The sequence below is a fragment of the Pleurodeles waltl genome, chromosome 4_2 (assembly GCF_031143425.1).
Source record: "Pleurodeles waltl isolate 20211129_DDA chromosome 4_2, aPleWal1.hap1.20221129, whole genome shotgun sequence".
Classification (NCBI taxonomy): Eukaryota; Metazoa; Chordata; class Amphibia; order Caudata; family Salamandridae; genus Pleurodeles; species Pleurodeles waltl.
This window is the reverse complement of record NC_090443.1, coordinates 684561363-684584307: the sequence shown is the minus strand read 5'-3', so window position 1 is coordinate 684584307 and position 22945 is coordinate 684561363. Positions and strand designations below refer to the sequence as shown.

The window sequence follows — 22945 nt, the reverse complement described above, 5'->3', positions numbered from 1 at the left end:
GTGTGGTTTCTGAATGCCAGCATGTAGCTAAATACATCCTGGGATGGCTTCCTAGGAGCTTGCTCCCAGCCTACTTTCACCAGACTCAGGGGTCCTCTGACCGGGTGCCCATACAACAGTTCAAAGGGGCTAAAGCCAATCCCCATTTGTGGTAATTTCCGGTAGGCAAAGAAAAGGCATGGTAAGAGGATGACCTACTTACGCCTCATGGAGTCTGACAGACCCCCAAGCATGCCTTTCAGGGTTCAGTTGAATCTCTCAACCATCCTATTACTTTAGGGCTGGTAAGGAGTGATGAATTTGTAGTTCACTCCACATTCCTTCCACATGGCCTTTATGTATGCGAACATAAAGTTGGTACCCCGGTCAGATACCACCTCCTTGGGGAAACCCACGCGGGTAAAGATCCCCATCACTGCACGGGCCACAACGGATGCCGTCACTGTCCTCAGAGGGATAGCTTCTGGGTACCGGGTGGCATGGTCTACCAAGACCAGGATGAACCTGTTGCCTAGCGCGGTCTTGGGGTCCAGAGCCCCACTATGGCGATGCCCACCCGCTTAAAGGGGTGCTCATGACAAGAAAGGGGTGCAGGGGTGCTTTACATTTCCCTCCACTTTTGCCACTTGCTTGGCAAGTCTGACAGGATCTACAGAACGCATCTGAATGCTTTCTCATTTGGGGCCAATAGAAGTGGGTGACAAGCCTATCAAAGGTCTTGCCTGCCCCAAATGTCCTGCCAGAAGCACATCATGAGCCTAACCCAGTAAGAAGGTTCTGAAGCGCTGGGGTACCAACAGCACACAGGCTGCCCCAGTTTCAGCAGCTTGCTATACAGAAGATCATTCTCCCAGTAGATCAGGTGATCCTTGGGCTCAGCGCCAGCTGCCTGGTCTTCGGCCTGCTGCCTAAGACCCACAAGAGTAGGGCACACCTTCTGCTCTGCGTAGAGCTCCTCCCTGGTGGGACCCCCTTCTTGCTGCCAATGGGTCAGCTCAAGTAGGTCTCCCAGTTCAGCCACTTGTTCCCCTGAAGGTGCCGGGCGCCCCCCTTGAGGTCAGCCTCCTCCCAGACCGTGGAAGATTCTGGGGCGGGTTTCCTGCACCCCTTGCCCTTCCACATGGCAGTCACCTGGGCCACTGTTTCATGCTCCAGGTCTGCCTGATCACCTGTCCGGCTGCCGTGGACCGAGTGGTCATGCATGCCCACTCTGGCAACCCGACATCCCAAGTGCGACCGGAGCTCCATCTCCTTCCAGGCGGATGTCACCAGGTCGTTGCCAAGCAGATAGTCAACTGGCATGGTGGGACTCACAGCTACCCTCAAAGAACCTGAGACCCCTCCCCACTCAAAGGGTACCTGCGCCACCTTACATTGGCGCTCCGAGTTGTCCACTGCAACTACTTGGTGGAATACACCAAGGACTATGTGCTCCTCAGACACCAGGTGACACCGGACCGTGGTCACACTGGCTCCAGTATGTCTGAGAGCCTCTACCCTCTGCCCATTGATGGTCACTTACTGCCTGTATTTCTTAGTGTTATCAGGCATTAGGTTTCTCTGGACCATCTCACCGTCCCCTAGTGAGACAAGGGTCATTCCTGTGGGATCCCCACACCCACCTGGGACAACCTCCTCCCCAAGCGCTAAACTGGCCAACCCCTTAGTCTGCCCATTGCTGGATTACGGTGTCCACTTGGGACATTAGGGATCTCCCTTCATGTGACCCTCCTGGTCACATGCTAAGCACTTACAGTGCCATGCCTCTGCAGGCTTTCCTGAAGAGGCCCATGGTTTCTTATCTCCTGGGGGGTTGGATTTTTTACCCGGGTTACTAGATTGGGACCCTTTGGAAGACTCCTTTTGTTTACCCTTGTCCCCCCCTCTCTGCTGCTGGGAACCCTGCCCACCTTTGGCAGAATCTCCCCCCATAAACCTTTTTGTGGACTCTGGTACTCACCCAGTGGTCCGCCTCCATAGCAAGCTTCCTGGGGGTCATTCAGCTTACTACAAGTCAAGTGCTGGAGCAGCTCTGCAAAACACAGACTAGACAAGTGCTCCAAAGCAATTAAGTTGTACAGCCCCTGGAAATCTGTCATATTACTGCCCTTCACCCAACCACCCAGTGCTCTGCAAAAGAATCTACACATTCTAACCAGGTTCGGGAATCAGTTTTCTTACTCTGCCTAAACTGATCCCGGTACTGGTCAGGAGTGAGACCATACCTAGTGAAAAGGACCTCCTTCATGTCAGCGTAGGTGAGGTTGTATCCCTTACCCAAAGCTAGCAAGGTGTCCCTTCCCTCCTCTGTGAAGTGGTTCCACAATCCTGCCCCCCCCCCCCAATTCTTCCCAGGGACCCCATTCATGTGGATGGATGCCTCATTTCCCTGAAACCACCTATGTATGTCATCTCCCTTCTTGACCTCTCACCCTACATTCTTAGGAATGCACACAATTCTGTCTGGCGGCACTAAGGTATTGCTGCCACCATCATTGCTGGACCTGCTCCTCACATCCAGCTCCTTTACTTTAAGTTCATGCTTCAAGAGCATTTTCTTCTCCTCCATTTTCAATCCCTCCAACTCAATCTGGTGCATCCTGGCTTCTCTCCTGTTCTCCAGCTCCTCTGGAGGCAGGCTCTTAGAACCACCACTGCTGCCTGAACCAGGGGTACCTCCACCCCAGGGTCCATAGACTCCCCCATTGGATCCACGGACTGCGCACTGGCACTTCGGGCTGCTACCCAGGCCCTCAGTGCCTTTTGTAGCTCCTCCTTTTTGGTGAGGCCTCTGACCTGGACTTTGAGGCTTTTACAGACTGCGTTCAGTTCCTTCACAGTATCGGTTTCCAACCTATCTTCCTCAAAAACCAAATCCTGGGATGCAACTGACGATGCTCCTGACCGAGACATGATGTTGTTGGAGTTCACTTGAACTCAAGAGCAAAAATAGGTCAAAGAGAAAAAAACAAATCAAGAACAAAAATCTGTATGTGGCACGTATTGGTCTGCGATATGGTAGTAGTGTACACAAATCACTGTAGGTCAAGTGCAAATTCAAGTCCTATCCTTACTGCTGACAACCAATGTTAGAAATGGGGTCTCTAGTTGGCAGTCGGTTTGCACCCTGTCCAAGTAGGGACCCGCACTCTAGTCAGAATAGGGGAGCTGCCTGCTCAGATAACCCCTGCTCACCCCCTTGGTAGCTTGGCACAAGCAGCCAGTCTTATCTCAGAAGCAATGTGTGAAGCATTTTCACATAACACCCAGTAACACATGAAAACACTACAAAAGGACACCACACCAGTTTTAGAAAAATAGCCATTTAGCTATATAAAACAAGACCAAATGCAATAAACATTCAACATACAATTATAAAAATATCATTCTCCAAGATTTACTCAAGAATACAGTTCTTTGAAGTCGACAGCTCCACCTGGAGCTATCACGGCATCGTGATCAACAAAACCAACAGTTCAGGCCAGCCGCGGCATCGCGGACCATCTACGGTGTCGAGGAGACCCGCAAATAGTACCTTTGGAATTGCAGGGCATCGTGATCCTCGCAGTGAGCTCCGGAAAGTGGCGTTGCTTGCGTCACCGTCTTGGTGCGGGGTTCGTCGGGCCCTTGATGTCACACGTGTTGCAGATCAAACTCCAGGCTGATGAAGTCAGGAGTGCTGGCGTGGATGGCGTTGGAGCTGCGGAGCGAAGTGGGATGATGCGACGTGTGGTGCTCACAAGTCACGATGTAGGCAGCGGCTCAGTGACAGCATCCAGTGGCGTCAGTGAGACCAGGGCTGCGGTGTTAAGTGGGGCGGTGCGACGTGCAGTGTCACCAGGTCACGGTGCAGGCAGCAGCATTGTTGTTGCTGATGCACTGGCTTTGGTAGGCCCAAGCCGGGGGTGCGGAACAGTACGGTGCTTTGTGCCCCTCACGGGCGGTGTCCACAGGCCATGGTGCAGGCAGGGATGCCTGATGACAACATTGGAGTTGATGGTGCTGGCATCGGTGGAATGGGGCTGTGGTGCGGGACGGTGCTTCATGTACCTCATGAGCAGTGTCCACAGGCCACAGTGCAGGCTGCGGTGCCGGTGTCAACAGGACACGTGGCGTCGGGGATACTTAGGCTGCGGTGTGAGCAGGCAATGCTGGAGTGCGAGGCCCACAGGTCGCAGTGTGAGCAGCGGCTCGGGGAAGTCATCCGATGATGGTGTCAGTGAGACCAGGGTCGCGGTGCGAAGCAGGGCAGTGCGGCTCTCTGCGGCGTTCGCAGGTCATGGTGCAGGCCAGCAGCGTCGCTGATGGCGCTGCAGTGGTTTTTCTCCTGGAACAGCACAAAACAAACCATTCCCAGTGCTGTAGGAAGAGGAAACTGAAGTCTTTGATATCCCTGAGACTTCCAACAGGAAGCAAGCTCTACTCCAAGCCATTGGAGAACTTTCTCAAGCAGGACGCACAGCAAATTTCACCCTTTGCTCTATTTTCAGGTAGAAGCAGCAAATGCAGGCCAGTCTGACAAAGCAACACAGCAAAGGGACAGTACTCATCCTCCAGCACTTCAGCTCTTCTCCTGGGCAGAGGCTCCTCTTGATTCCAGAAAGAGTCTGAAAGTCTGGGGTTTTGGGTCCTCTTCTTATACCCTTTTCTGCCTTTGAAGTTGGCAAAGTCTCAAGTGTTTCCAAGAGCCTTCCTTGTCCAGGCCATGCCCCAGACACATATCATGGGGTTGCAGATTCCATTGTGGGAGGGCAGGCACAGTCCTTTCAGGTGTAAGTGACCACTCCTCCCTCCACTCTAGCTCAGGTAACTCATCAGGATATGCAGGCTACACCCCAGCTCCCTTTGTGTCACTCTCTAGATGAGAGGAGTGAACAGCCCAACTATCAAACTGACCCAGACAGGGAATCCACAAACAGGCAGAGCCACAGAATGAATTAAGCAAGAAAATGCCTACTTTCTAAAAGTGGCATTTTCAAACTCACAATCTAAAAACAACTTCACTAAAAGATGTAATTTTAAATTGTGAGTTCAGAGACCCCAAACTCCACATTTCTATCTGCCCTCAAAGGGAATCTGCGCTTTATAGTTATTTAAAGGCAGCCCCCATGTTAACCTATGAGGGAGATAGGCCTTGTGACAGTAAAACCCGAATTTGGCAGTTTTTCACTGTTTCACATGTAAAACACACCAGTACATGTCCTACCTTTTAAATACAGTGCACACTGCCCATGGGGCTACTTAGGGCCTACCTTAGGGTTGCCTTACATGTACTGAGAGGGAAGGTTTGGGCCTGGCAAGTGGGTACAGATGCCAGGTCGAATTGGCAGTTTAAAACTGCACACACAGACATTGCAGTGGTAGGTCTGAGACATGTTTACAGGGCTACTTATGTGGGTGGCACAATCAGTGCTGCAGGCCCACTAGTAGCATTTGATTTACAGGCCCTTGGCACCTCTGGTGCACTTTATTAGGGACTTACCAGTAAATCAAATATGCCAATTATGGATAAACCAATCAACAGTATAATTTACCTAGGGAGCACTTGCACTTTAGCAGTGATCAGCAGTGGTAAAATGTGCGGAGACAGTAAACCAGCAAAAACAGAGTCCAGTAAACCATAAAAACAGGAGGTCAGAAAGCTAAAAGACAGGGGATACCTGCCAAAAAGCTGCCAGGTCTAAAAGGCACTCTAATTACTTTTACATTATAACTATCCTTACCTCCCACCACTCTGCCAACTCTCCTCGACCTATGCCCTTGCACCTCTTCTCTCACCGTAGCAGTGTCACTACTTCTCTACACCCTGGACCTCTCCTCAGTAGCATCTCGCAAACAACGTTCGAACCACTGACTTTCCTGCTCTTATTTGTTTAATCTGTACATTTCCCCACTACTTTGCATGAACCTACTGCCCTCCACTTCCCTCTACGCACCTCTCTCATCACTTAGCTGCTACAGCACTGAATTTTCCCCTAGACCTACTTCGCCTCCATTTTAACTTTTTCCTGTAACTCCCTCTCTTATTCCATCTTTCCTTTTTAGGATCGAGCACACAAAGCGCTCTTTCCCTGGTGTAATCTCTCTGGCTTTTAACCACACCCATGTCATGCCCATCAGTTAGGTTGGTTCGTGAGCTTGCCTTTTAAAATTCGCTTGATTTAATTAGTGAAAGGCATGCATACGTCATGCCTTTTCCGGTGTTTAGCCCACCTCAAGCGGAATGGCCAACTACTGAAAACATAGGAGGCTCCATGTTTTTGGTATGGTTCCTGGACTACTTTTTCCTCTTTGTTTTGTACGCAGCGTGATCTAGCTGGGCAGTAGTCATGCGCTTTGCATGACATCGACCCTGTTACATGGCTAATTGCACTTTTGCCAGTTACATGGATAATTGCACTTTTGCCAATACGTTTCACTGAGAGCGAACTTCTGTTTTCTTTTGTATGTCTGCTTTGCGCTCATGGCGGTCATCGGCTCGCTTATGTGAAACTGTTTTACTTTTCATTGTCAGTTTAAGTGGCAAGAAAAGTCCGGTTAGTAGTTTACACCGCTAATAGCTTCAACTCGAGCAAACGCAAGTCCCATTGCATTGCAAATACGTGTTCTAAATTTCTACCCTGTATCTATCTCTGTCACCTCACTACCATCCCCAACCCCCGAATCCTTCACCTCTGCCATAAGGTGCACATTTTAACTTTGCCGTACACCTGTTTTCCTGTATCTCCTCCTTTTATTTGTAAATTGTATTTCTCCTCTTCACCTCTCTGTCACACTTATATGGTCATCCCTGCACCTTTCATGTCCTCTGCCATTCCTCCTTGCTCGAACATATCCCATTGACTTTGCTCTATTCAATGCAGCACTTTATGTTCCATGTACTCTTCGCTTCATGTTCCCCTCCTTGCGCCACCTCTCTCGTCAGTAATGTACATAATGAAATGCTACGTCCCTACACCTCTCATTTGGTAAATGTTGGACATCTGTGCTCTATGAAGGCTGAACAAAACAACCGGTATAGTCGTTGGAAGCAGGAGCACACTACACTTCTTCCATGTCCAAAGTGCCAAACAGCTGAAAACTGGATCATTCCATGACCACCAACTTCACCCAATTCTGATATTTTTTGCAAAAGCATTTTGCATTTTGGCAATTGTTTCACTATCGCCATTTCCACTTTGTGCCTACAGGCTCAACAAAGCATAAAATTGCAGAGTAAGGAGGATTGGCTTAATATGACCCCTCTTTCAAGCAGGCACTTGCATCTATGGAGTGCCCTACTTAATGTCAATCATGGATTTAATTTCAACAACTCTGATGTTAGTGCCTACTTTTCACTACATAGGTTATTAAATTTACCTGTTAATTATTTTTATACATTATTTCATTTTTCTGAGATTTTTAAATTTCATACTCATAAGGTGATGTAGAGTGGGAATCTTTGACTTATCAGGTTTCAAAATTAAAAACTCTTCCCATTCAAGGAGTCCCTTGTCCTTTCTATTAGTCAATAGTTCCACATAAGTAAGTTCAGCTTCCCTAAATTCCGATTTGCTAGAAATAGCAAAACAATTAACATCAGCCAGTTGTCTTCTACCTTCCTGTAAATACATGTTCTTGGACATTACCACAATGTTAACACTCTTGTCTGATTCACGTATCACTATCTCAGAGTCCATTTTTAGCCCCTCCAGTACTTGGAATTGTTAGATTTGTTTGTGTTTGTTTCTGTGCATATCTAATGTTCTTAAAATCCTTAATCACACCCTTCTTAAACACATTAAGGGATTCACAGGATATCACAGGTAAAAAGGTGGATTTGGGTATAAAGTTACTTGGACAATTAATTCCTAATTCAATGTCTGAGCTGACCAAATTGAGGTAGGGTTCTTCATGATAAGCATCAATGTTTTCTAAAGCTGACAGAGTGTGTAATAGATCAATGTCCCTAATCTCTCCTCTGGATTCTTTGATAATTTTCTCACAAAATGCAACAGATCCACCCTCCTCTGGACATAATCAAAGATGGTTGTTGGACAGAAGGATAGACCTAGAAATAACAGGTCAGTTTCTTCCTCAGTCAAAATACGATTGAAAAGATCTACCACATTTATGGTGCTTTTATTTCACCCCTTGTCGTTACTCCCACTGTGCTTTTGCTGTCGGATCTTTGTTTGGCATTTTGCCTTCCTCTGCCTCTTCCTCTTCTGCCTCCTCTGCCTCTGCTTCCGCCTCCTTGATAGCTTTGTTCTGCCCTTTGCTATGTCCTGTTTTGGGTAAAAGTTGAAACTGTTTTGAAAAATTCTGTCTTGAGCTTTTCTGTTCCATCCGAGTTTGAGTCGTATCTGACATATCTGAGGCATTGCTATCAGAATGTTCACTTGAGCTAGATTGTTGGTCTCCCGTTGTACTTAATTCCTTGATGGATTCCTCCTCATTATACAAATGATTGTATTTCTTATGGAACATTAAGATCCGCCTTGTTTGATAGTCATTCAAGTCTGTGATGAATTTCCGCTGTTTTTTAGTAATGAGTTCTGTTTCCAATTTATCTATTTTAATCTGTAGATTTTTCGTGAATTCGTCAAACTGTTCCTTTGGTATCATGTTTGCCAATTCTTGCTTTAGCTTCTCAATCTCCGCTAATAAATTTGTTCAGTCTTCAATTCATATTTGATCAATATGTGCATCCTAGTCATTGAGCATTTCTTTGAATTATAGGCCCATTCCATTAACATTTCAGGGTCCGGATTCTAATATGTTGGTATTGTGAAGATCCTCAATCCTCGTGGTACTCTTTCTGCATCTACATTTTGTTGTAGGGACTACACTTCTCACCATTTCCATAGATCCTTTACTCAACAGTTTGTCACATTTCAATTGAATCTGTATCCCCCCTCCTTTTGGTTCCTTTGCTGTAGAACCATCTGATCTCCTAGAGAAAAATAATTTGCCAGCTTTTTCCTTTCTTCTTGCTTCAATGTCAGAGGCTATTGTACATAAATATAACCACTATACTACTACAGTTCCCTTGCAATATACAGGTGCGTTCTCACAATATCTCAATACTGTTCTCTATTATCCTTAAAAGAAAGGCACAGGTGTCAGGAATAAGGCTATGCGCAGTCCAGGTCCCGCCCGAAACTCCGCTGCACGTATCTGCAGCGATTCATGCGCACCACTTGTCATCCCCTCCTGTTCTAAAAGTGGTCATTAGCGTCATCTGCCCTGTGGTAAAGCTCATATAGCTGCAGGGTCAGGGCAATGGTGGACAAGATGCACTTATCAGTGCTATTCTATAAAGGGACTACAATTCCCAGGTTTTTAGAGGCAGTTGCCATCTTGGGGTGTGGCAGGCCTATAAAGCCCAGCCACACCCAATCACATTGCTCACCATTTTGAAGACTTCAATGCAGTCAGACCTCGTGGGGGTTCCTCTGAAGAACAGCAGATTTCCTGCATGGCAGATTGACAGCAAATCGGAGTATCCTTGTTTCCATGGTGAATTCAGATACGAGTAGGTTGTACTCGTAGCGGTAAGGTCTTGATGAGCCCAATCTTGAAGGGAGTTGTTACTTCCAAAGGTAAAGCTCCTCTTAGCACAACGAGCAAAGAGTTTTCAGTTTTAAAGGTAAAGCGGCCTTGGCGCGATGATCAAAGCGCTTCAGATCACAGGGGTAAAGTGCCCCTTAGCGCTAAGCGTTTCAGGCCACACATGTAAAGCGTTCTTGGCAAGGCAATCAAAGCACTTCAGTCCACATGAGTAAAGCGCTCTTGGCACGGCAATCAAAGCGCTTCAGGCCACACATGCAAAGCGCCCTTGGCACGGCAATCAAAGCGCTTGAGTCCACATGAGTAAAGCACCCTTGGCACGCAATCAAAGCGCTTCGGTCCACATGAGTAAAACGCCTTTGGCATAACGAGCGTAGCGCTTCAGACAAGACAAGTAAAAGCGCTTTCTGGTATAATGAACAGAGCGCTTCATGTATAATAATAAAATCGCTTCATGAACAACAAAACAAGGCGCTTCTGCCCAACGAACAAAGCGATTCAAGTTCAATGAGCAAAAACTTTCAGGCCTAGATAGTAAATGTGAAAGCATTTCGGAGATAAGCAAATTATAGTTTCATTGTTTTTTGGAAAGCATAATATGTAAAATACATATTTAAGTCTTTGAGAATTTCTAAGCTGAGATCAAACGTTTATGTTATTAATGCATAGTTGTTACCGGATTGATATTCAGAGTATGACCATAGTCCAAAGCTCTTGCTATCTCTTGGTTCAGAGGTTGTAGTTTGTTCTTGTTCCATGATTCAAAGAAGGGGTATCACCCTCATTTCACAAAAGGGGTCTCAATCTGATATCACAGAGACGCCTTTATTCAAGAGTCTACTGATGAGTTATACTGTTATGAATGAGTACATGCATATTTGATCTAACTGTTTCTTTTCAGATCTCTCTCCCTGCAGTTCCCTACCCTAATGTGGGGGGGGGGGGAGGCAGAAAGACTGCACCAATTTTTGGGAGACTTGGGGGCAAGATGTACATATAAAATTCTTAGAAATGGGTGTCAGGTCTTACAAAAAATGAATCCCTGTTTCCTAGTTGTCTTTCACCTTCTCCACCCCTCCCCCGGGGGAACGATCGGGGGTTACTGCCCCCATCTGACCACCTGGGGGAGGGCAAAAAGAGTGAATATGCCCAAAATATTAATGGGGTAAGTAAAAGTCCTTGCCCAAGGGGCCACTCCCCCATGCCTGGTGTCTAGTGAGTGGATCCCTGCTTGGGATCCCCAAGCAACGATCCACTAGGGAGGGGTACCTTTGGAAAGGGAGATTCTCTTCTTTCCAATGATACCTCTCCCGTCTGCCTCTGGAAGCTGAGATAGCCCCTGAGCACCAAGGCAGTAAAGTGAAATAAGCTGATCAGCTCATTTCACTTTTTGTTTTCAGAGAAATGATGTCAGCGTGCCATGCATGCTCATCAGCATTTCACTGCAAACCGAAAACAGCCTCGGGGCTGTGAAAGCTATTCCCCCCAGCTCCCAAGGTTGTTTGGCAGAAAGGAAATCCCTCTGGTGCCCGCACCAGAGAGATTTCCAGTGCCATGTGTGCGAACAGCCCGGAGCACATGAGCACTGTAGTGTAAGATGTCTCCCGGCCGTACGATGCATAGAAGGGATTAATACTACGTGCCAAGTAGAGTTTGATTTGCTATCTGCAAGTGCAAGACCTGACAGATTAGATCTAAACCTGAGGAAAACTTTAATTACACAGTGTCTATTTGGTAATTTTGCATTAGGCTTTATGTGCAAAATTCCTCAAGATACACCAGCCATGTAGTTACACTGCCATTCATGGTAAAAACAAAAATATAGCCCAAGAACAAACTGAACAATCAGAACACGAGAAGCTTTTGTTCTGAGCACTTTTGCTGTTGGGCTATTGTTTTGCAGAAAATGTATTTCTGGACAGAAATTGGCATCTAAAATACATATTAAATATCACATTTGAATTAAGTGTAATTAGGCATTATTTCATGCAATCTTCCCAAAATGTAATGTAATTATGTGAAAGCAAATTACGCACACTTGGCACATTCTGAATTAGATCTTACTCAGATCTTTAGAATATGATTTAGTAGACACAAAGGGGGATCCTTTTCCAGCTCTCCAGTATCATATACATTTAGGATTAACATCAAGTGTAGTTTGATGGGCTGTATTCTTGTATCTATGGAAAAGTGCACGGCTATTAGCTTGGAAAACGTCTACAATTCTTTTTTTCTTCTTATGTCATGGTCTGGTGAGAATCTTGGTGTCCCATTTATGTGCTCTCACAGGAAGTTCGTTTAGTAACAGTATTATAAACCCTTGGGAGGCTAGGACAACTGGCCGAGTTAATGATAATAAATAGAGTTCCTATTGGTCAGAGAATGAATCTTACAACTAGACTTCTTTGCATCTTTTATTGCATTATCTATATTTGCATCTTTTAGTGTCAGGGATGTTTCACTAAGGCAATGTAGATAAGTCACTAGGTCTCACCTATACTAGAGCTACTGGCTTGGCAATGTGTTTTTACCATTGTCTACACCAGTGTGGCTGCTATTTGGCATGGCTAAAGGTTAGTGGTGTGGAGTGTCATGGGGGAGTAGTGTTGTGAAATGGATTTGTAGGAGTCAAGTGTATTGAGGGGAATAGAGTGTCAGAGTTGTGTACAGTGGTTAAGAGGCAGAGTGTCCTAGAGTGCAGTGTTGTAGAGTGGAGTGGTGCAGAGTGGGGTGGGGTGGAATAGGGTTTAGTTGGTTGAGTGGAATGAGGTAGCCTGGTGGATTGGATTGAAGTAGAGTAGGGTGGATTGGATTGGACTGGAGTAGAGTGGAGTGGATTGGACTGAGGTAGAGTGGGGTGGATTGGATTGGGGTACAGTGAGGTGGATTAGGTAGAGTGCTGTGGATTGGAATGGGTGGACTGGATGAGGTGGGTAGATTAGATTGGATTGGGGGGATGGATTGAATTGGAGTGATAGGACTGGGGGGTTGATTAGATTAGGGTGGGGTTGGGTGGTTTGGATTGGAATGGGATTAATTGGAGTAGGCTGGAGTGGGGTGGATTAGATTGGACTGGAGCGGGATGGATTAGATTGAACTTGAGTGGGGTGTATAAGATAGAACTAGAATCGGGTCGACTGGGGTGGGGTGGGGTGGGGTTGGATAGATTGGAGTGGGTGGATTGGATTCATTGGACTAGAGTGGGGTGGATTAGAGTGGAGTGGGCTGGATGGAGAGGAGTGGAGTGGAGTGGACTGAACCAGGGTGCAGTGGGATGGATTTGATTTGATCAGAGCTGGGTGGACTGGAGTAGACTGGTTTGGTGTGAAGTGGATTGGAGTGGGGTGGACTGGATGGGGTGAATTGAAATGGGGTGTATTGGATTGGGTTGGAGTGGGGAGGACTGGAGTTTGTTGGATCAGATTGGGGTGGATTGGTTAGGAGTGGGTGGAATGGTGTGGGGTGGAATGGAGTGGATTGAGGGGGTGAACTGGATTGAGTGGGGTGGACTGGGGTGGGAATAACTAGGGTAGGGTGGGGTGGACTGGAGCATGGTGGATTGGGTTAGAGTGGGATGGGGGGACAAGAGTGGATTGGATTGATGGGTTGGGTTGGACTAGATTGGTGTGGGATGGATTGGGTTGTACTGGAATGGAATGGGTGGGTTTGATTGGTGTGGGGAGGTTTGGACTGTGGGGGCAATTAGACTAGAGTGGGGTGGATGGTCATGGAATAGATTGGAGTGGGGTGGAGTGGGGTGGATTGGAGAGTCTAGATTTGGGTTCTTTTGGACTGGTGTGGGGTGAAATGGGATGGGGTGGGGCAGCCAGGGGTGGGGCCGATTGGAGTGGGGCAGATTGTTTTGGATTGGAGCAGATTGTTTTGGATTGCAGTGGGGCAGGTTGGAGTGGGACAGTTTGTTTTAGATTAGGGGCAGATTGTTTTGGCTTGGTGTGGGGCAGATTGTTTGGGATTGGAATGAGGCAGATTGTTTTGGATTGGAGTGGGGCAGATTGGAGTGGGGCAAATGGAAATGATTGGAGTGGGGTTGGTTGCGATGACTGGAGTGGAGTGTGGTGGTTGGAGTGGACTGGGATGAGTGGTTTGGAGTGGGGTGGATTGGATTGGTCTGGGGTCAACTGGACTCAATGGGGTGGATTTGTCTGGGGTGGGGTGGGGTGGATTGGCTTGGATTGGTGTGGGGTGGGGTGGAATGGGGTTAATTGGAGTGTACTGTACAATTATGTTTTAAAGCATAATTTTGAAAATTACACAGAAGAAACAATGTTACTTTGCAATATTTAGAACAAGACAATCGTCATCTTTTGAAAACAGTGGCCAAGAGAAAAAACAAAACAAAACATGAGTTCAAAGTGAGAAAATAAGGCTTGCCAAAATAAAATAAAAGAGTTAACAATAGAAAATAAAACTTTGCAATTTTGTTTGTCATGCTGGGCATGTTCTTGCCAGTCACACGCCTTCTGTTTGCAGAAGTTAAAAAGAAGTATCTCCTACATTAGAAAAAAAGGTTTCAATTCTTGTTTAGCCAACAGCATGGATGGAAAAGAGGACCTCAGGAAGGTTCTTAAATCAAAAGCTCTGTCCTCATGTAAGAGCTGAGTTCAATAGTTTAATTCAAATCAAGCAGAACAGAATTTCTAGAATAACATCTTGAAGCTGCAGTTACTGCTGATTTCATATCTATCTGGAAGCTTATTACTGAAGTTAGAGAAATTAGAATGATGAGCTTACTAATTTAATTGGGGCTCTCAATTTCACAGCAGCATGTAGCATTTTAATTAGGAAACACTGAATACAACCCAGACAGCATGGCTTTAATTACAGGCAGTCAGGCATTGATTCTGAGCTTTGCCATATGGATTTCATTAAACATGATTCTGGATTTTGTATTTTTTAATGTTGTTCTTACAAAAGCTAAAATTCTGCCTTGGAAATGAGTGCAATTACCATATCAAACTAAGAGCCTGATTTAGAGTTTGGCGGCGGGTTACTCCTTCACAAATGTTACCGATATCCTGTCAGCCATATTACGATTTCCATACGATATTATGGAATCGTAATATGGCAGACAGGATATCCGCCACGTTTGTGATAGAGTAACCCAATCCACCAAACTTTAAATCACTAATTACAAACCAGTATCCTAGCTCAACATCACGGCCACAGTTTTACCTTAGGACTGACTTGAAGAAAAAATATTTCATTACTGGTTAATGCAAGCATGTGTTGAGGGCAGAGTATTAGAATTTGACGCCTTTTCTTGGGCACTAGAGTTTCAGTGTGTCACACTTGGGAAGAGTGTCTACTCCTGGTGATGGAAATCATCCTTTGATGGAGCAGACATGAGAAAAATTGTTTACTGGTTTACTGGGCTGTGGATTTGTGAATTTGATTTAGAATGAATCTTATTAGATTTAATAGAAGCATCACCTATGCATTTTGTGCTGTAAGAAGTGCTATACAGGTATCGGCCCTCCCGCAACTCACTTTTATCTTTATAAGATTAATTTAAATGTGTGATTGAAATTACACTGGATTTTCTTATATTTCTTTATAGCATTTACACTTCGGAGTTCACATAGTACAGTATAAAGGCACATGCGGTCCACGTGTTGACATGTAGCTTCAATTCACAACCATAAACATACGAGAAGGGAGAAGCGTGGCCAAAACATGTCTATGTACTTACAATGGAGAATCAGTAAAGCCATTATAAAGATTATAGGTGCTCTGCAAGTTGTCCCCACACATGCAGGCCATGTGGCTTTCATGCAGCGCAGCTGCCTCCAAGCTGAAGGGGGTGTCTATCTGTTCTGCCCATATATATAGATATGCGGCATGTTAGATTATATGTATGCCATCGCAATCATGCATCGCTTACAGCAGGGGGATTGAAATTGAGCAGCGCTGGAATAAATGGATTGCTGAGGTCCGTTAATATTAGTTCACATTGTGACGCAACAGGATACTTCTATAGCCCCAGCACCTCCTCACGCCGGAGAGCTGCGCACTCCGCTCTCACCCAGACAGTCAGCGATCTTACCCATGCTTCGTATGCCTGCGGTTGGGGAGCTGCCATTTACGGGTGATAAGGCGTTTGGCCACTAAAAACCTAGTTCCAGAAAACGGGTTGTTGCTCTAAGTTTTTTGCCCCTAGGGAACAATCCCGAATACATATCTCCCATGTCTGTGGCAAGGGTCAGTCTACACAGCGTGCTAAGCTCGCTAGAGTCAAAGACCAGTAGTGGTTCAGAGGGGGGGGCAAGACCACACCATGTGCAGGAAGTCCGCCCCCAGGTGTTGACAGCGCAGGCAAGCAGTATCTATACGGTTAAAATATCTGTTCATTTTCTCAGGTGTGAGATACGCTCTTTGAACTACTTAGTATTGTATGAGGCGAAATCGCATGTTGTGTCGGATGTACATGGGGTTTCAAATATGGTCGCCCATTCCTTGATTGTAAAAGGTCCCCCAGCCCCCCTCCCGGAGCCCTCAGAGGGCCCTGGGGTATAAATTCCTGCTTCATGCCAGGCAGCTAGTTCTGTCATTTGTTGTGGTACATGCGCCACCTGGTGCCCCTAATAGTGGCATAGCCAGTGCATAAGGTGTGATGTCTCTGGTTAGGTAACAACAGCTATGGTAGCAGCGATATGCTAGGTTCAGTAACATGGGCGCTGGTGTGACTGCTTTAGCACAGGGGAGAAATAAATGAAGTAATTTACAACGTGACCACGCTGGAAGATCAGTGGCCATGTCCACCAGCTGTCGTGACGAGAACCAACGGGCCACCCACTGTAGTTGCGCTGCCAGATAGTAATGTTTCAAATTTGCCAGCGACAAGCCTCCCAGATTTAGCGGGTGATAAAATCTAGATAGGGCTACCCTATGGCCATAGGTGTTCCAGATCAAATTACGGATTTCTCGATCCAGAGATCAGAAAAAGTAAGCCAGGATAAATAACAGTAAATTCACAAAATAATATGAGTCTCTGCACAACTATCATTTTAACAAGGGCTACCCTGCCCATGACTGTTACTGGCAGCGTTTTCCAGAATGTCATCTGCCGACGCAAGCCCGACACAGCACATGTCAGATTTTCATCAAACAGCTCAGTATCCGCATGATATACCTGTATGCCAAGATATCTGAAGGTGATGGATTGCCACGTTAGGCCAGGGGCTATCGATGTGAGGTCTGGGACAGGCACAGTAGACGCCAACAGGAAAACACAAGACTTGGCCCAGTTTACTCGCAAGCCAGAAATCCTTGTATGTGTGTTGAATAATGGTATTATATCGCTGGGGAACTCCACTATATCTCTAATGTACACTAGAAGGTCGTCCACATATGAAGAGTCAGCATGGTTTCCATCACCCAGTGGTATGCCCCAAGTGCGCCCTGCCCTGCGGAGCGCAGGTGCCAGTGGCTCTACTGCCAGAGTAAAGAGTAGGGGGGATAAAGGACACCCCTGTTGTGTGCCTCTCAACACAAATGGAGGGCGACAGGAGGTGCCCTGTTTTGGTTCTAGCTGATGGGAGAATATATAGCAATTTCACCAGCTGTATAAAATGCGGGACAAAGCCATATTTGGGCAAAACTGCAAAAAGGTAAGGCCACTCCAGCGGGTCCTACGCTTTCTCTAGGCCTATCACCAGACAACCTGCTCGTGGCCAATGGCGGGGAGTGTAGCGCATCGTAAGGAAAAATCTACGCAGGTTGAGGGATGACGTGCGGCCTGGCACAAAACCGTTCTGATCCTCATGCACTAATGCAGGCACCAGTGGTCCAAGTCGCATTGCAACAATTTTGGTTAATATTTTATAATACGTATTAAAGAGTGTCAGTGGCCTGTATGAGTGCAGGCTGGTGGGGTCCTTATGTCTCTTCAGTAGGGAGACCAGCATGGCCTCTCGCAATGTAGGGGGTAAGTGTGCCTGTGCCAGGGCCTCCTCGTATGAGGCAAGCAAATTAGGTGCTGGCTGAGCTGAGTAGGTCTTATAAAATTCAGCCGGCAGTTAGTCCGGGCTGGGTGCTTTGCCAATAGTGAGAGTGCGAATGGCGTCCTGTCCCTAAGATAGCAGGAGAGGGCCATCTAGTTCTGAACACTGCTCTGCTCAGGGGAGGATGAGAGATCATGTTATACAGTGCCTCAGAATGTGTGTGAAATGCTGCATGGATTGAATCCTGTGTGTACAACAAGTCACCTGTCTGTGTCCGGATAGACATTACCATACTGTGGGAAGTTTCTTGACGTATCAATCGGGCAAGTAGCGCTCCGGCTCTATTCGCCCTTACATGCATGTTGGTCGGGTGCGCCACATAGTTAAGGCACCGTAAACATTCAAAGAGTTCTGAATGGGCTTTACGGACGGCTTGCAGTTCAGGTAGGGCATAGGGAATCTGGACCACTTCCGACTAATGGCGCAATAACTGTCCCTTCACAGCCGACACCTCTTGGTCCAGTTGCCGGCGCATACCACAACTTGTAATAGTTTAGCAGTGATTAGATTAAGCATTAGCAGAAGACATCTTGTATTTAGTAACTATTGTGAACATTTTGCAGAATCTATTTTGTACTCATGGCAGCCATTTTCTCTGCCACATGCTGCCATGTGCTCACCATGTGCTCTGTCCTACCTTTCTGTTAACTACTCTTGAAAATCTGCCTAGTAACAAGTTATATTTAGCATCTCCCACTTTCGCACATGCCCAGTAAGGTCTGCAGCTGTTAGTCCTTGAAAACTGTTAGCCCCTCCTACCTGTCGACTGTGCATTTCCACATGACCTTACATGTATGCAAGTCTTGCTTATATAATTGTACCACCTCCTTTTAGCCCCTGCGAGGGTATAAAAGGACCATGCTCTCTCAGTTCAGTGTGCTACTTCAAACATTACGGAAGGGTGCTGTTTGAACTGTAGTACCACCTCATGAGGTTTAATAAACTTTGTCTTTTATTTCAGTTTCTGTGCCAACTTCTTCTTATATGGTCTGAGGACTTTGTGCAGAGAAGGGTGAACCCCTTGCACTAGTAGGCCTTGCTGAGGCTTACTTCAACAAATTGGCGCCGGAACAGGGACTCATCGGCGACTCGGACGCCCAACGGATTGGTCGCGACGAAGGATTGGGATCTCACTGCGGACGATCAATGCCTGAGGAGACCCGAGTCTTGGCAACCACGGCGTTTTTCCCTTCTTTCTGATTTGACCATCCAGGTGGCGCCGGTCCTCGACTGAGATCCTTTTTGTTCATTCGTCATGCAGTGACCATTTGGTCGATTTTAGAACTTGGCAGTTGGAACCTGGACACCCTGTGATTGGTAAGAGCCGTTTTACAGCACTTGCTGTGGGTTTTGATGCCTTTGTTTGGTAATGACGTTTAGCACTACTTACGGTGGCTCTCATGTTTTGGGTGACTAGTCAATTTGTGTCCTTTGAATTGATATATAAATTGCAATTTATATAGGCAGGTAATGAGGAGAATTTTCTCCAATTTAATTTTGATTTGAACAGCACCTTAAGTGCTACTTTGATTATAATATTGCATATTCTGCACTATTTTTGGCATGCCTGTTTTTAGCGCACTTCGTAGGATGTGTTGCTTTTGTAATGGTACCAATTTGAGACTGGAAGAATCGCAACCGGCACCCCCGGAGGGGACGCCCAATAGAGATATGTATGTTAAACATGGTCTTTCTTCTATAATGTACAGCACATTATGGAATAAATACACTTGTGTGGGTCCTGAGTTACGTTGGCCTAAGCATGGGTCATTTGATTTGCGAAAGATTGAGTATGTGGAACAATGTATGTGTAAGCGAAAGTCTAGGCAAGATATGTTTGACTGTGTACGAATGTGGGAGAAAGAAGTGCGTGGACGAGTGAAGCGTGAGCAAGCCTTGCTTGAGAAAGAGCAGCGGAAGAATGTATATGTGAAAGCATTGGAAATGAGAAAGAAAGAAATAAATGACTTAAAGGAGCTAGAAGAGAAAGAACGTAAATTACAGGTAACTGGCCAATACACCGTTAGGCAACCTCTCTATCCTATCCTTAATAACCTTAATGTCCTTAATGATTTTTTGTTACTAGATCTCACTCCACCTCCGTATGTCGTTCCTTCTGCCCCTCATGAGTTAGCTAAGGTCTCCAGTTCGGAGCAACTGAAGATGCGAGACAGTCGCTCTATGTTGCCTGCTGACCGTGCGTCTGAGCTTAGATCTATTGCTCGTAAAACAATTCGTAGCGTTCTCTGCTTCTGAACTTTTAGACAACATGAAAGGGTGGACGGAAAAGGAGCAGCTATATTTTACTGAGGCATTTGGCTCAGAAGTTATTGAACTATATCGGAAATATTCTGATGAGTTAGAGCCCGATGATGTAGCAGCTGATCATAAGCAAATGCGTGATGCTCTTTTTGTTTTCTCCCAGGTGACTGATGCAATCAGGCGTTTGGTGAAATTATGTGTTGTGGCAGTCCGTTTGCAAGAGGAGAAAAGGGCTGTGGACGTAGTTGCACGGACATCTCAGACAGGCGGGGTGCAAGCTTCCATCTTCGGAACAGATAAGACTATGATAGTTCACGCGAAACCAATGCGGGAGGCCGCGCCTTTGTATGTTCCTCCTAAAGGATTGGGTACAAGTGATGATAAAACTTCTGTTGATGCTAAGGGTTATTTTATTTATAATTGGGTGTATACTCCTTGGAATAGTGCAGATGTAAATGCACTTAAAACAGCATTACCTGACCCGTGGAAAAATCCAGCCACCTTTTATGAGGAAGTTGAGGGAGCAATTAGTTCTTGTACTATGACTTTGGCTGACATTGATTTATTTTTCAGATTGATATTACCGCCAGATATGTGGAGAACTGTTCGTAAAATTGATGATCGTGTAGTTTTTGGGGCGTCATGGAAAGAATTAGAACAGATGGACGGGGATAGGGAACCTGCGAAAAAGCCATATCAGTTGATTCTAGATCTTCCTGCAGCCATATTAGTTAAGTTAAAAACAATTATTCCCCCTAAAAAGATAGATTGGACTGTTTTAGCATCTTGTAAGCAAAAGGCAGATGAATCGGTCTCTGATTTCTTTACACGCTTTGAAGAAGCATTCCATGATTTTAGCGGCCAGTTATTGTCAGATGATACGGGCAGACATTTGTTTGTCGATAAATATGTCGCAAATCTGTTATCAGGAATAGCTAGTCGTCTAAAAGCTAGTGAAAGTTCATGGAATACCTCTACTCCGGTTTCTCTTTTGACTATGGCTCAGTATTATGAATGTCAGGAATTAGAAGCAAAAGGTAGCGAGGATAAAAAGATTAAAGAATTAAAGATGAAGGTTATGTTGGCTCAAGCTTATAGTCCGCCTTTTAGAGGTAGTGATAGAGGTGGACGTGGATCTTATGGTTCTTCTTACACTTGTTCGAATTTGTCTGTTGATCAGTGTGCGTATTGTAAGAAATTTGGGCATTGGGCTGCCGATTGTCCAGCACTACGTGTTCAGCAGTGTTCACGTGGTTGGGGACAAATGAGAAATCGCTCAGAATATTCAGGACCTAGAAGACGCACGAATGATCATGCTAGGGTTGATGCTAATGTACGAGGGCAGGATGGGTTTAACACTTTTGATAGACGGAACCAATACCAGATGTCTAACCATGTGCAGCCTGATTTCCAAGATTCTGCTTATGCATAGGAGTGCCTAGGATGGGGTAAGGAATCAGTTGAAGTTCCAGTAGATCAGAGGGGTCCCTATGTTACAACACATGTTTTGGGTTCTACTGATCAGTTTCTGGTTGATACAGGAACTACTCGTAGCGCCTTGTCTAAGCAATTGATTCCAAGGGCTCCCCTGTCTGGCTTAACCATTACATTGATAGGTTTCGATGGAACACCTTCCCCTAGCCCATTGTCACAACCACTTGCATTCCATGTTGATAAATTTACTGCTCCATGTCCATTTTTGCTTTCTACAAATACACCAGACAATATTGTGGGTCTTGATATGCTCAAGTATTTCAGGGCTACAATACGATGCTCTCCTGAAGGGGTGCGTGTTATTTTAAATGATAATCATCCTGTGATGGAAAGAGTTTGTCTTGTTAAAGAGGATATTGCATTAGCTTCACTCCCTAGTACTTTGTGGGCTACTTCAGATACTGATGTGGGACAAATGATTATTTCACCGGTACATATTAGTGTCAAGGAGGGAGCTGTATTGCCACGTTTGCCTCAGTACAAAATTTCACAGGAGGGCGAAGAAGCACTCACACGAATTGTGCATGATCTTATTGCAGTTGGAGTTGTTGAGGAAGTTCTGTATAATGTTTGTAACAGTCCGATTCTTCCTATTCTGAAAAAGGATACTGATACCAGGATTTACCGATTCATTATTGATTTACGAGAAGTCAATAAGATTGTGATACCACAATATCCTGTGGTATCTGACATCACGACACTTCTTACTTTGGTTCCCCCGACAGCAACTACGTTCTCTGTGATAGACTTGAAGAATGCTTTCTTTTCGATCCCTATTCATCCTGACAGCCAATATTTGTTTGGTTTTACTTTGAATAAACGATCATTTAGATTTTGCAGAGTTCCTCAAGGCTATACTGAGAGTCCAAGTATTTATAGTCAAGCGTTAAAACGACAACTTGATTCTTTTGTTTTGCCTGAAGGTGTGGCTCTCATACAATATGTCGATGATATTTTGTTGGCGGCTGATACGCCTGAGTAATGTGAAAAGTGCACTTTGTCCTTACTTTCTTTTCTTGCTTCATACCATCATAAAGTGTCACGAAAGAAATTGCAATATTGTAGACCAAAGGTAACCTATTTAGGTCACCTTTTGTCTAAGGAGGGCCATGCACTTACATCAGATCATATTCAAGCAATTTTAGACACACCAGTACCCTCTACTCAGAAAGATGTTCGTGCATTCCTTGGTCTTACTTCTTTTTGTAGGCAATGGATATTAGGGTTTTCACACATTGTCAAACCTTTGCTAGCACTTTTGACTAAAGATACTCCAATGCCCCTCCCATGGACAGATGAATGTGAGACTGCTTTCCGGCAGCTACGACAAGCCCTTTGTTCAGCACCAGTGTTAGGTACTCCAGATTACATGAAGCCTTTTGCACTTTACGTATATGAGAAAGATGGATGTGCATTGTCAGATTTAGTACAGACACATGGCGATAAGCAGCGTCCCTGTGCATATTTTTCAGCAGTACTTGACCCTGTCGCTCGAGCGTTGCCTGGGTGTTTTCGTTCAGTTGCCGCAACACCTGTGTCAATACGTCAGAGTGAAGGGATAGTTTTGTCACATAAGCTGTTGGTGTTAGTACCCCTTGCGGTTGATGCTCTTTTAA

At 45.6% G+C, this 22945-nt stretch overlaps 1 protein-coding gene across 1 annotated transcript in view; it reads right to left on the bottom strand.

The window, feature by feature from the left end:
• Positions 1–22945, bottom strand: part of DDAH1 (dimethylarginine dimethylaminohydrolase 1) — a 519240-nt gene that overhangs the window by 394983 nt on the left and 101312 nt on the right. The gene's annotated exons all lie outside the window — the stretch shown is intronic.